The following is a 14986-nucleotide window of genomic DNA, read 5'->3' on the forward strand; positions in this document are numbered from 1 at the left end:
GCTCGAGTCACGGCCCGGGGGATAAAAAGAAGGTCCCCTTCACCCTGAGGAGTCCGAGTGGCGCTGACCACCCCCAAGCGCAGGAAACAAAAATACCTGAACATAAATACCCGATAAAGTGGAGGGGAAAACAGCCCCGCCGGTAGCGTAGTGGTCATCGCACCAGACGCGTATTCTGGAGGTCGTGGGTTCGGATCACACCCGGCGGGCATTTTTTCTCCACTTTGTCTTTCCAAATTCTTCATCTATTTCAATGACCTACTACACTCTCCCCTTTGCTTTCCAAGGCTTTCTTGATTTTCCAACCCTTATTTCTGTCTTAATTGAACGAGCCCCTATATATATATATATTTATATATTACAAAAAGTTTTCCTGGACGCCGGTAGAAAATACACAAAAATGTTTTCGACCACGGTAAAAAAAGAGAACAGATTTAATAACGTTTCGGCCGAGGGACCGGCCTTGGTAATCTGACGAAGGCCGGTCCCTCGGCCGAAACGTTATTAAATCTGTTCTCTATTTTTACCATGGTCGAAAACATTTTTGTATATATATATATATATATATATATATATATATATATATATATATATATATATATATATATATATATGTAACGAGAAATTGGTGATACCACTGACCAACAAGCGCGTATTATGGCCTCTCATTCATCATTGCCGGCCATGGAGTATTCTTTCCTCCATGTTTCCGGCAGTGGCCGCGAGACAGAAGCTGAAAACTAGTCTGTCCGGGATTCAGCGTCTAAAGGTCCAACGAGATGAAAGATCCAACGAGACGAAAGGTCCAACAGTGGACATTCCGTCTCGTTGGATCTTTCGTCTCGTAGGCTCGATTGGACCTTCCGTCTCGGTGGATCTTTCGTCTCGTAGGCTCGATTGGACCTTCTGTCTCGGTGGATCTTTCGTCTCGTTGGACATTCAGGCTCGATTGGACCTTTCGTCTCGTTGGACATTCAGGCTCTTACTAATAAATGAATTACCGCAGCACTCTAAAGTTACCTTGAATGCCCTCTACCGCAATGTGGTTGTGGAACGTTCTGCATTTTCACATTAAATAACTTTTACACGATAATTTGAAGCAAAATGTGCGCCTTACACCTCTGATTTCCGTCGTAAAATTTGAGTCTGCTTGCAACGCTATTGACGAAGGCAAGCTCGGTCGCGAGTTGCTGAGAGTGCCTAAATACATAGACCTACATAGGACTTGTTTTTCATTAGGACCTGTTTTGTCATTCGGGCAAACCATAAGGGTTTTTCTTGTTTTTTTTGTGTGTGCAATAATATCAGCGAAAAAATAATGTTCCCGAGCTTCATGCGCATGGCAGGCACGTGAACGCTAAGCAAACAAGCAAACAGTCACGTGCTCTTCCATCCAAAAAAAGGAGGGCGCTACGACCGTCGCCTGACACACCGCGTAGGCGCGCCCCAGCTGAAAAAAACCATTGGCCGACCAAATGGAATGCCAATGGGTCGGCCAATTGGTCAGCCAATTGGGCGGCCAATAATGTATTAGGCACCCATTGGCGTTCCCATTGGCCGTCCAATTGGGCGACCTATTGGCCGGCCAATTGGAACGCCAATAGGTCTTCCCATTGGCCGCCAACTTGTTGCACTTTTAGTTGGTTCTATCTCATTGCTGCAGCCACTCCATCTGAGCTGCCGCTGCAGTGCGTTGGTTACCTGTACCACAAATAGAACTCTTGGAATGGATGAATATCTTTATTGCTCTGTTTGTATACACAGCATGCAGACAGTTCGTCCTTTAAGCAATTTTCCACAGGCCATTGTCCATGCCGTGCTCCGCTCGCCGCAGGCTGGCTGGACCTTCACAAAGTGAGTGGCAAAAGCGAACAATGGGTTAAGTTTATAATAAACCGCAGTTTCGCGCATTAAAACAACAAGGCACTGAAATGTTGAGTGGCGTGAGCTCACCTCTTCAACAACGTCCCATGCATGGCGAACTCCGTTGCGTGGCGACGTCGTGAACCCGTCAATCGTAACATGAACAGCCCTGAAATACATTTAGGCAGACAAATTAATTCTTAATAATACCGCTCACGCTATGTGAAAATGGCAAGGAAAACTGAACCAGCTATGTTACTCACATAAACAGAGGCACTCTTCCTTCGGTGCGAGGCTTAGCGGCGTTCAGCGTAAAGATGCATCTTGAAACACACTGCTATCATCGTCGCCACTTCTCACACTCTTGCAGACCACTTTACATTTCCAATGCAATGCACAGTCAGAGAAGACTGCGTGTGCAACCGACCAACACGCCTACACTACCTACACCGCCAGCACCACGTTGAATACCACTTATCCACTGTACCGTCTGTACGTCTATGGATTGGATTCGATTGGATTGGATCGTGGTTTTATTTCAAAACAATTTTGCTACTCGTGTCGGGAAGTTTTCTTTAGTGTTTGCTTGTTGTTTTTTTCAGAACTTTATCTTGAATTGCTGATTGTAATATCAAAATTAATTGCCTCATAAATATACATTTGTAAAGGTTGATGTTTTGAACATTTCTGAAGGTTTCAAATTAAGGGTGAGAGAGAGAATTAAATTTCAGCAAATGGTTGTCGTAATTGAATACTATCCAAATACTATCCAAAATGGCTCCCCGATTGGGTCATCATGTTGGAGCAATCAGTAGTATTAACTTTATGGTTGGAGCCAATGGGTCCAATTGGGCCAACTGGCCATCCCCAATTCGGATCGCTCCAATAGGTCCAATTGGACCAATTGGGTTTCCATTTGGACCCATTGGGATTCCATTTGGACCCATTGGGTGGCAAATTGGACCAATTGGTCGGCCAATGGTTTTTTTCGGCTGGGGCGGGCGTCCGTCAACTGCTCGCAGCCCGTAAGAAGCGGTAGATGCGGATGAGGGCTGTATATTCTCAGTTCGCTCTTATCAAGGCGTCAGTTTGATGTGTCACTTGTCAACCAGGATTTCACATATTAATCAGTTATTGAGATAAACCATCCAACTTGAATATTGCCGCGAACCATGTATAAGTTTATTGTTTGTTTTTGCTGCCCGGCCATGCCCGGCTGTGTTATCTGCGCCCCAAGCGAAGCGCGTCTTCCATTCTTTATTTTTATGCCGCACAGGCTATCACATTCAGATAAGCAGACTGTCTCGCCCTAACGTCACTAGCCCAGAATGATCTTCTTTGATCTACAATGTTCTGGATGTAAATCGACGGTTCCAGAAACACTCTCGCCAAGAGATAAAAGCATGCAGAGCAGACGCCATGGCATTCTGATTGATTGTAGGGTTTAACGCGCCGACGCAACGCAGGTGATGAGGCGCGCCGTAGTGGAGGGCTCCTGATTAATTTTAACCACATGGGGATCTTTAACGTGCGGCGAAATCTCGTACACACGGGCGTTTTTGCTTTTCGCCTCCATCAGAAAAGCGGCCGCCGCGGCCGGGAATCGAAGCCATGGCATTCGAATCGCCGACACCAGTTCACGCACGTCACTTTGTTGATTGCTGTATCGCCGCCTTGTATTCTTTGAGTTGTTAGGGGAGCACAAGTTCGCTCCAATAAACTTGTTTTTCTCGAAGACAACTGCGTCGTCTTTGGCAACGTGACATCTGGTGGAGGTGCTGGGTACATCGCCCCTCTTCAAGTCGTCAAGCAAGCCCAACTCGTGCCAGCCGCCTACAGCAAGGCCTTGAGCCGGAGTTCGGACTACTGCCAGATAAATTGAAGGCGGAAGACTTCACGGCCGTTGCCATGAACAAGGCATCCACGATGACCGTGCACGAGCCATCCTGTAGTTCTGCAGCAACCCCGGGAACCACCATCATTTCATGGATTACCCACGGAAGATCCTGACTGGTTGGAGAAAGTGGAGCGTGATCGGATCTTTAACAGGTGGGATGACGAAGAAACGTTTCGGCATGTCTTCTTCTATTTGGAGGATTCAGCTCGAACTTGGTTCGAGAACCATGAAAGCTCTTTGTCTGACTGGAATCTCTTCAAGAGCGAGTTCCTTAATTAAAACGTTCGCCACCGTCGTGCGAAAGGAACGAGCCGCACTTTTGCTAGAAACGCGCACGCAACACCCCAACAAAGGGGTAGTGATCTTTGTTGAGGAGATGAAGAGGTTGTTTCGACGTGCGGATCCGGAGATGACAGAAGAAAAGAAACTAAGGTTTCTCATGCGAGGGGTAAAGCAGGAGCTTTTTGCTTGCCTTATCCGCAACCCTCCTAAGACGGTGACCGAATTCGCGTCTGAGGCGGCCGCGATGGAGAAGACGCTGGAAGTTCGAACGAGGCAGTACGATCGCCCGGTCAACGCGCTGGTTTCCGAGACGATCGGTGCCGGGGCTACAAGCCCCGACACACTGCGCGAGACCATCCGAGCAGCGGTCAGGGAGGAGCTTCGGAAGCTTTTTCCGACGACGCCGCAGCCTCAAGTGGCTTCCCTGACTGACGTCATCCGCGAAGAGGTTCAACACGCTTTGGACACTTCTATGCCATCCGAGGCACCCCGCGAGCCACAGGCGATGACCTACTCCACGGCTGTTCGTCGACCCCTCTCTGCTCCAGCCCGTCTACAAGAAGCTCCGCCGTACCGCCGACCACTCTTGCCGCCGTCCCCACTGACGCCGCCGTCCACCGTACCGACGTCCACAGCACCAACACCAGACGCCGAGGAAGACCGACGTTTGGCGAACCGCCGATAATCGTCCGCTGTGCTACCACTGCGGAGAAGCCGATCACATCTATCGTTGTTGCCCATACGAGAGACTCGGACTGCGTGGTTTCTCCGTCGACGCACCTCGCCCTCTCCCTGGGCAACGACCACGTGAGATCGACGACTACCTATCTCAAACCAGCCGTGGCACAGCCCGTTTCAACCGTTCGCCGTCGCCCTACCCATACCAATCGCCGAGCCGCCGTAGCAATGCTGACTTCTCACGTGGATGGTCCCCCAGCCCACGCAGGGGAAACTAAAAGCACCAACTTCGGAAGGTAAAGTTGCACAACGGCGGAAAAATGAAAACCTTCCGACGACGCAGCGAATCGCTGGATTCACGACATGCCCCGACCCCGACGACCCAGTTTAATCCTGACGTGACTCCCGACCACGACGACAGCAAAACGGCGCGACGCGTACCCAATATGACCGAACCTGCATGCCGATGAGAATATAACGAAGACCACGACGCACAGTGCCCGACCGTCAACACGCAGAAGCCGAGATACGACGCCACGACGCAGCCAGAACTCGAAGAAGGCAGCGTCCGACGTTCAGCTGTCCATCGACGGCTTTGAAGTAGTAGCCCTCATAGACACATGAGCCGACTACTCAGTCATGAGCGGACCTTTTGCGTCTAAGCTGAAGAAAGTTATGACCAGATGGGACGGTCCGCACATTCGCACAGCATGAGCCCACCTCGTGACGCCAAGTGGAACGTGCACATCGCGCGTCACCATAGACAGCACAACGTACCCTGCGGCGTTCGTCATTTTGCCTAACTGCTCCCGCGACTTAATTCTTGGAATGGACTTTTTGACGGACAACGGTGCAATAATTGATCTACATAACTTTTTCCTCCGTCCATAACTTTTTCCAAAGTCCATAACTTTTTCCTCCGATCACTCCATGACGCCGGAACCGAACCCCGAACACCGTGCTGCTTTAAGGATCGCCGATGATCATGTCACACTACCACCCCGCGCAAACTTGATGATCACCGTCTACTGTGAAGATGCTGTTCCTGACGTCGACGCTATCGTAGAGAGTGACCAAAGGTTGCTTCTCGACCGCGGTGTCTCCGTCGCAAGAGGAATTGCGCGCTTTAAGCAACGCCAATCCCAAGTTTTGGTCACTAATTTCAGCGAGGAATACCAGCATTTAAACAGGGGCGCTGCAATTGCGTTCCTCGAAGAAACGCAAGAAACAAGTGACGTGATCGCGGTCGCCGACTTTGAACGCTCACCCGAAGATACCTTCAAGCTCCCGAATCCCTTCGACGTGAATCCGGCGTTACCGCAAGAAGAACGGAAGAAATTATTTGATTTGCTGCGTCGCTACAGCGAGTGTTTTTCGTCGAACTCAAAATTACGTCAGAAACCTCTGGCGAAGCACCGGATAATAACCGAAGATGGAGCCCGACCTACTCGACAGTCACCATACCGCGTCTCTTCCCACGAACGGGAAGCCATCCGGACTCAAGTCGACAACATGCTCACTGACGACATTATACAGCCATCGAAAAGTCCGTGGGCTGCGCCTGTCGTACTCGTGAAGAAAAAAGACGGCACTTTAAGGTTCTGCGTTGACTACCGGCGTCTGAACAAAATCACCAAAAAGGACGTGTACCCTCTGCCACGAATCAACGACGCCCTCGACCACCTCTGCCATGCGAAGTACTTCTCATCGATGGATCTGAAGACCGGCTACTGGCAAATTGAAGTGGACGAGAGAGACCGAGAGAAGACTGCATTTATAACCCCGGATGGTCTATACGAGTTCAAGGTAATGCCGTTTGGGCTGTGCACGGCGCCGGCAACGTTTCAAAGAGTCAAGGACACTGTGTTAGCTGGCCTGAAGTGGCACACCTGTCTCGCATACCTCGACGACGTTGTGGTATTCGCCCGATATTTCGACGAACACCTCGCAAGATTGGAGTCTGTACTCGAGGCTATTCGCATGTCGGGGTTAACGCTGAAGCCTGAAAATTGCCGCTTCGCTAACGAGGAACTCTAGTTTTTGGGACACGTCGTCAACGCCGCAGGAGTCCTGCCTGACCCGGCGAAAACCCGCCGCAGTGGCTCAGTGGCTAAGGCGTTGCGCTGCTGAGCACGAGGTCGCGGGTTCGATTCCCGGCCGCGGCGGCCGCTTTTCTGATGGAGGCGAAAAGCAAAAACGCCCGTGTGTACGAGATTTCGGCGCACGTTACAGATCCCCAGGTAGTCAAAATTAATCCGAAGCCCTCCATTACGGCGCGCCTCATCGCCTGCGTCGCGTCGGCGCGTTAAACCCCATAATCAATCAATCAATCTGACCCGGCGAAAACATCAGCCATAGCGAACTTCCCCAGACCGAAAGACAAAAAGGCCGTGCGAAGATTTCTTGGACTGTGCGCATTCTACCGGTGCTCCGTCGCAAACTTCGCACGCAATGCAGAGCCACTCACACGGTTGACGAAAGATAGCACGCCTTTTAGCTGGGAAAACGACCAAGAAGAGGCATTCTGCGAGCTGCAAAAACGCCTGCAAAGCCCTCCCGTGCTCGCTCATTTCGACGAAAACGCCGAAACAGAAATGCACACCGACGCCAGCGATATAGGCTTGGGTGCCGTTCTCGTCCAAAAGCAAAGCGGTTGCGAAAAAAAGCCTTTGCCAGCCGTGGTCTGTCGAAGAAGGAGAAAAATTACTAAGCCTCTGAAAAAGAGTGCCTCGCAATTATATGGGCCATTTCAAAATTTCGCCCATACGTGTATGGTAGACCATTCAAGGTTGTGACAGACCACCATGCGCTGTGTTGGCTCGCCAATTTGAACGACCCCTCTGGCCGTCTTGGGCGGTGGAGCTTGCGCCTGCAAGAGTTCGACGTTACAATTGTCTACAAATCCGGCAGGAAACACTCCGACGCCGAATGCCTGTCCCGCGCCCCCGTCGACCCACCACCACAAGACTCATGAAGACAGCGCGTTCTTCGGAGTCGTGACTGAAAGCGACCTAGCCGCCCAGCAGCGTGCCGACCCCGACTTGCGCGTCATGATAGACTACCTTGAAGGACGCAATGTCGCCGTGCCTAGGGCGTTCAAGCGGAACTTACCAGCATTCAGCCTCAAAAACTCAGTCCTCGTGAAGAAGAATTTCAGCCCCGGAACGAGAACGAATTATCTACTTGTCGTCCCCGCAGACCTCCGTGAAGAAATTTTGGAAGCGTGCCACGACGACCCGTCTTCCGGACATCTCGGCACAGCTCGCACTATAGCAAAAATCAAGGCGAAGTACTTCTGGCCCCGCCTTACATCCGACGTCAACCACTACGTTCGGAGTTGCCGTGACTGCCAGCGACGAAAAATCGTACTTTGCTAATCGCTAATCGTACTTTGGGCTTTATAAGACGTAATTTTTCCCAAGTCCCATAATCCATAAAACTTCTGTACAAAACGCTTATAAGGTCAAAACTTGAATATGCCGCCTCAATCTGGGATCCTGACCCCGCTTTTTTTATTCATAAACTGGAATGGTTCAAAACAATTCTACCCGTTTCATTCTTTGCAACTACACTAGAGCTGCCAGCATAAGTTCTATGAAATCAACACTCAATTTAAAAACCTTAGCACTCCGTAAAAAATTTTCGCGTCTGTGTCTCTTCCACAAAATTTACCATCACCCGCTCTTGAAAACAGAATTAATTCATGCCCCCGCCTACGTGTCTGAACGACTTGACCATGCGCACAAAGTTGCTGTCCCCTCGTGTCACTCTCGTTTTTACGCTGCTTCATTTCTTCCACGGACTTCAACTGACTGGAACCACCACCACAGCTGCTATAGATAACGTTGATAAATTCAGGTCTGCTATCACCAGTGAAATTGAAACCCCTAGAGTTGTATAACGTTTTTTTGCGATTTACCCCTGTTGTATTTTTTGGACTAGCACTGTGTAAATCCTCTTCGATGTTGAATGTTATTGTTTTTGAGCCTACTTGAAATGTACATGTATTTTTCACTGCTCACCGTTTTTTAGGGGCGAAGCTCCTTAAGTCATGGGTCTGTCCATCCCTTGTGTCTCGTGGTACGTGACCGCCGCATGCTTTCGAAGATGTCGCAAAGTGGGCCGCGTTGCACGCGCAAGAACCGGCTGCAACCGGCAGCGCAAACTCGGCACCGGGAGCGCGAGCTTGTCTGTGTTCGCCAACGGAGGCGCGAGCGCACGTGCACTGCGAGGGGGAGATCACGCAAGAGATCACGCCACGAACGCAGGCAGTCGTTCTCGGAGATCGAACGAGACGCAAGGACCTTTGCTCGTTTCCTCTCGTCTTGTTCGGGCACAAGTTCGCCCTAGATAAAAGTTATTTCTTTACCGTTGTGTCCCATCCTACGTGACAAATTGTGGTGGAGGTGCGGGGTAGTCCTCGATGGCGCGGGGTCTTTCACCAGGTCTGGGAGCATTGACTCCTACGCACACAGTCTTACGTCTTTCTTAATGATGTAATGGGCGAACTTTCACGGGAGAGTTACGGTTACCGATGATCTCCCCCTCTCGAGCTTCGCCCCACTTATCATCATTCATTCCGTGGATATGGCGTGATTTTTTTATTATTAATATTATTCCTTGTACTTACCACTCCCCTCTATAATGCTTCGGCCCTGAGGGTACTTGTAAATAAATAAATAAATAAATAAATAAATAAATAAAAAGGTGTCATTTGAAACAAATGACAGTCGACTCAAAGGCCTTCGAAACGCTCGTGTAGCACGGGTATTAGTCTCATTTTCAGTATTGAATGAATTATTTGTATTTATGACCTCTGCATGCGAGTGATAATGTCTTCATCCCTAAGTAATGCAAATTATTAGAACAGCTTCTTTTTCTATTAGTCCTCGGGATTGCGTACTTTTTATATAGTTCAAATTAAGCAAAGTAAATTGGCATAGGCGCGTCACATAATGCGTATGACGGACAACAGGTGGACCACCCGTTTAACAGATTGGCTTCCAATAAACCACAAACGCAATAGGGGGTCGGCCGAGGACAAGATGGCGAGATGAGTTGCGAAAATACAAGGGGGGGAAGCATGGACTCAACTCGCACTCGATAGGCGGGGTTGGAGATCTTTGGGAAAGGCTTTCGTCCTGCAGTAGACACAGCCAGGCTGGTGATTATGATGATGAATGGCACTGGCAATGGAACTTCAAGGAGGGGGGGGAGGGGGGCCCCTTACCCCCGTAGTTGGCGTTTATGCACTGAAGTATGCAAAGGGAGGGAAGGGGTGTGTGAAATGCCACCAATTACCACCAATAATTATATGTTTCGGTCGCAAGCAATACTTACGCGGATTCGATTTGTTTTCACCACGACGATCAGCGGTTTTGTAATGTCCCCTAAATAAAAAAAAACGTACAAAAACGGTTCATCGCATCGAAATTTGTTTACGTTTAATTTTGAATTAACTCATTGTGTAGGTTTTTGGATTTCTATGGTTTCTTGTTTTATTCATTTATTCATAGAAACTTTACTGACACAGGGCATTGAGTAAAGGGGGAAATCAAAAAGGTACAAACAAATAAAGGCCGTACAACTTTCAGGCAGGAACAGTGCAACAACAACAAAAAAATATGAACGTAGTACACATAAATTTCGAGACACAAAGTGAGCAACATTTGAAAGTATACGACCCTTGTTACCTTTAGCACAGCGGAAGAGGGATACAATTTGCAAAAGTGAAACACAACAGTTATAAATCGCAATAATACGCAATGCACCGGAAATTCGAGGACAGAGTTACATGGTGTACAGCGTGAGTAGTTGACGGAGAAACGTTTCAGGATTTGATAGGAGGCTGGGAGTTCATTCCAGACACGAACAGCACGAGGCAGCGCTGATAAATAAATGCATTAGTTTTACCGTATGTGCGCATGAAGCTGAACTGATTATGCTAACCGCGTGAAAAGAAATGGGGTGTTTGAAGTTGTAGCCGGGTTCGTTTATTGCGGAAAATATATATGTGGAACAGGTACATGGAACAGGTGCAGAAGAGCAATTTTGCCGCGGCTATCTAATGGCGGCAATACAAGGTCTAGTTTAATTTGTGTTATGCTTGAGCTGATATCGTAGTTAGGTTATATGAATTGGGCTGCTCTATTTTGGATCCTTTCTGCCATATTGATGAAGTAATTTTGGTGAGGTGACCAAATTGATGAGGCGAATTCCAAAATTTGTGGCAGAATGAAGGTTTGAATGTTATCTAATGTTTTTTTTCTGTAACTTTTTTCCACTTTCAGATTCACCCTCTCCCTTTTGGTACATTTTGGTAGTACCCCATTAGTAGCCTTGACACAGTCGCTCGATAAAAAAGGAAACCTGCCTTTCATTGAGCGGCCGTGCCAATTAAGGCGAATGCTATGCTATATATAGGGTTGTTCGTTTTCGGGTTTTATATTTTTTTAAATTCGGGGGGTAAAAATCGGGTGCCATTTTTCAAACTGATAATCGGGGAGAAATCGGGGTTTTGGGGGGGGGGGAGAATTCCTAAATTCGGTTTTTTTAGGGTTAAATATACAGATGTTCTATGTAAGCAGAAGGTGTGATGAGCTTCTTAAATCGATTATTAGAGTTTGGGTTTGGGCTAGTTGGTAGCGGTAATCCACGACTTCGTGTAGCGCCAACAAAACGACAGAGGACACAGGGAGGCGACGGGCACAAGCGCTAACTTCCAACTGAGTTTATTGAAAAAAATGCGTGAATTTAAAACACATGGGGCGGAACATTATCAAAAGAAACAACGATAGGAAAGAACAGAAAAAACAGGTCATGACAAAATTTGCTCACAAAATAATTCGCACAACGCTGTGACTTCGAACAAAAGGCAGCACGAGGCAATAACTAAGGTGGCACTGCACCCCCCACTCAGATAGCCAATCTCCTTATCGAACAAGGCCACGGATGGCACGGACACGCAACGATCCCCCAGGCGTGCTATTTCGGCCGCCTCGATTATTTCTCTTGTCTTCATGGTTGGCGTGACGAGCGATGACGGCACTACTGTCAAACAGGGGCGTACAACCGCAGTCGCGGCCCAAGTGGCCCTTGACAACCTTATTAACATTGTAGTCATGCTCACGCAGTCGGTCGTTTAGGCACCGACCTGTTTGGCCGACATATACTTTACGGCACTTCAGGGAAATGGCGTACACAACGTTTCCCATGCATGCAACGAACTGCTTTTTGTGATTCTTGTCACACATTGGCTGCCGGGGAGCTGCGCCGTCATTTATGCGGCAAAGGCTTAACAATTTCCTTGGGGCGGAGAACACAACATTCACCTTGGCCTTCGCACCAATCTTCTTTAGCCTATGTGACAGGTCGTGAAAGTAGGAAATCACAGCGAGCTGTTTTTTGACAGGGCAATCAGCGCCGTTACGCGCCTCAAGCTGTGCATCTCGACCGGCGTGCTGATAGTCCTGAGCAAGGCCTCAGCGAGAGAGGTGACAAGCTGTGGCGGAAACCCCGCCTGTTGAAGGCGCTGCACCTGCTGCAGGAAGCTTTCTTGGATCTTGTGGGGACAAGACCTTTGCAGCGCATTAGTCAAACACAGCTTTGCCACTCCCCGTTTCACCAAGCGAGAGTGCCCCGACGAGAAGGGTAGCAATGGCTTACTGGCGCGTGGCTCGTAGCTCCAACACACATGCCCACTCGTGAAAATGACCTTCAAGTCTAAAAACCGCAACATGGAGTTCGTGTGTCAGCTAAAAAGGTTTAAGGCAGCTCTTAAAAGTCGTTAGGTCAGCACGTCCGTTACATGGAAGGAAAACCTTGTTTTGTCACAGTGCTGATAAACACAATGAAATCATCTACGTAGCGAAAGGCCCTAACATGTTCTCGGTCCAGCAGTCCAGACAAGCGTCGATCGTATTAAGCTAGTAACAAGTCACCAAGTATAGGTGCGATGCAGGATCCTATACACACCCCGCGCTTTTGGATGTACGTGCCATCCTCCCATACTGCGAAGGTTGACTGAAGGTACAATGCCAACAGCTCCAGAAAGCCCGCTACACTAATACCCGCAGTGTTCTGGAAGGTTACCGCACCAAACCTGTCGATTCCGGCCTCAACGCACTCAAGTAATTCACTGTGAGGCAGTTGGTAATACAAATCCTTTAAGTCAATAGAGAAAGCATTTAGCACGAGAGGGGGGCACTGCTTCAGGAAGGCAATCACATCACCAGAACTCCGGACCATAAAGGGGTCATCCACTGCCAGAAGCTTTAGCTTCTCTAGCAGAAATGTCGCCACCGTTTTCTGCTAAGTTCCACGCTCCGAAATTATTACACGCAGGGGGCAAGCAACTTTATGCGTCTTGGCCGAAAAAAACATTTTAAGAGCGCAACCCGAGCTTTTCTCCACCTTTTTACCCAAAGCATCCAAGTTCAGTTTTGCGCATAGCTTCTTGGCTCTAGTCCTGGTCCTGAAGGGCCAGACTAAATGAAATTCATTAACTTTCTTCTGGATGCAGTTGGGGTGGAAACTTAAAAAAAATGCCGCGTTCCAAGCACTTTCATTTTGTAGAATTCTCGCAAGCAACCCTCGCAAGGTGATACCTGCGTCACAAGCATTCCACTAAATCTAGCAAATTACTCCCAACCTAGCCTTGAAACTGCATCGACGGGAGAATGTGCCGTGGGACGACCTCACTTGATTCGCTCCATGCTTCAAACTTCAGACCGGCCAAAGCTACACTTTGGCCATGAGATGACAGACCCGGATATGAGGATTTGTCCAATATTTTGGACATTAGGTAATGAGGTAATCCTCCTCCGATAAGGCATTCATCCCCATAAAACCCCGCTGTCCATTCAATTGGATACCTACTGGCGCCATCTAGGCAGCATCGCTGAAAATACGTCGTTCACATTCCCGCCAAAACTGTTCCAGAATGGCGGCATTCAGCTACGCGGCGTTCTACGGCACCGGCCGAAGAAGTAAATACGGTTTCTTGTATTTCTACCCACTTTCAAGGCATATCTTTGATAAACTTAGTGCAACAGCGAACGCGCAGAATACAAAATTTAAACTGTTCGCGGGCTTACTTTCTTCCGGGCCCGACCATGGCTCTGAGCAAATAAAGTTTTTTCTCTCTCTCTCTCTCTTCTGCGCTTCTTTTAATTTTGCGTGTCCAATACGTTGGACGCCAGGACTTGACACGGAGATTGACCATGCAAGCTTTTGTGATGACCTTGTTATGAAAAGCAAACGAGTGCTGTTGGTATGTAGCGGCTTGTGGGTGAAATCACGCGCCTTTTTTCTTTAGAAGAGCGGCCTCGCGTCTCAAATGAGACGGCTGAAGCAATTTGGCGAAGTTTCGCCAATCTGTTGCTTAGACCCTCGCGGCTCCAGGGAGAAAGCAGGACAAAACGGAGAATGAGGATGAAACCGAGTGCTATCCGCCATCAAAGCATGGCTCGACTATCTCCAGGAAACCCCAATGAAAGAGCACTAGCCCCTTCCCACGGCCGGCAGACACTGCCAACGCTACCCGTTACAGACTACAGGGTTACGACATGAAAACGAAGTTCTTTCGCACAAAATGTCGACTCTTTCCTCCATCAAAAAGGACAGGAGGTGTTTTGAAATTGCCCAGGAAGCCTTAACACAAGAGCGAAAGTTTTCTTGAGCAGAGGAAGGCTATTTTTATGTTCTTTATCCGCTACTTCACCTTTCGAGTTAATAAAACATCTTTGCACATGAGTAGCATCCCAGTGTCCAGTCTCGCTAAGCAGAAACTGTGAGGGCTATTGAAAAAGCACTTAACACTTCTCACTTTCATAATTCCGCTTATTTATTCTGAAGTTTAGAAAAAAGGTGGGCACCCAAATGCATCCCGGGTCTCAGGAGGATAGTGTAGGGCTACGGATTATAAGTTAGACGAACTTCTACTGGGAGGGAAGTGAGGGTGGCTTCGTTATGTGTGTTTCTGAGGGGGCTGGTGGGCGCGTTGGGTTGGCGTGGGGAGTAGACTTGCAGCTCCAGACCCGCTACATGTGCAAGACCGCTATCTATGGAGACTTTTGCCATCAGTGAAAGGGTAGGGACGCCGACAGTTGCGCCAAGTCTTGTGAACACAGACGTCTTTGATTTTCGCCTCCGTAGGAAGAGGACCAGCCACCCTTCCTCCCCTATGCCTTCTCGGGCAAAGTAAAGTTGTGCACGCACTCCCGAGGATACCTATTCACTTCTTATAAGTTGTAAACGCAAAAGCAT

The 14986-nt window shown here is 48.6% G+C and overlaps 1 long non-coding RNA gene and 1 other non-coding gene across 2 annotated transcripts; one reads left to right on the forward strand and one right to left on the reverse strand.

The window, feature by feature from the left end:
* Window positions 1-136: 136 nt before the first annotated feature.
* Window positions 137-209, forward strand: Trnat-cgu (transfer RNA threonine (anticodon CGU)). Its single transcript has one exon. It is a non-coding gene; the product is annotated as a tRNA-Thr (tRNA).
* A 1339-nt stretch (window positions 210-1548) lies between these two features.
* LOC144170911 (uncharacterized) lies at window positions 1549-2345 on the reverse strand. Its single transcript, XR_013322701.1, has 3 exons — window positions 2127-2345; window positions 1954-2032; window positions 1549-1845 (listed from the first exon to the last, which is right to left on the reverse strand). It is a non-coding gene; the product is annotated as an uncharacterized LOC144170911 (long non-coding RNA).
* Between the last annotated feature and the right edge of the window lie 12641 nt (window positions 2346-14986).

Source organism: Haemaphysalis longicornis, unplaced genomic scaffold, assembly GCF_048455015.1.
Source record: "Haemaphysalis longicornis isolate Haplotype H1 unplaced genomic scaffold, Haemaphysalis longicornis Haplotype H1 scaffold_1, whole genome shotgun sequence".
Taxonomy (NCBI): Eukaryota; Metazoa; Arthropoda; class Arachnida; order Ixodida; family Ixodidae; genus Haemaphysalis; species Haemaphysalis longicornis.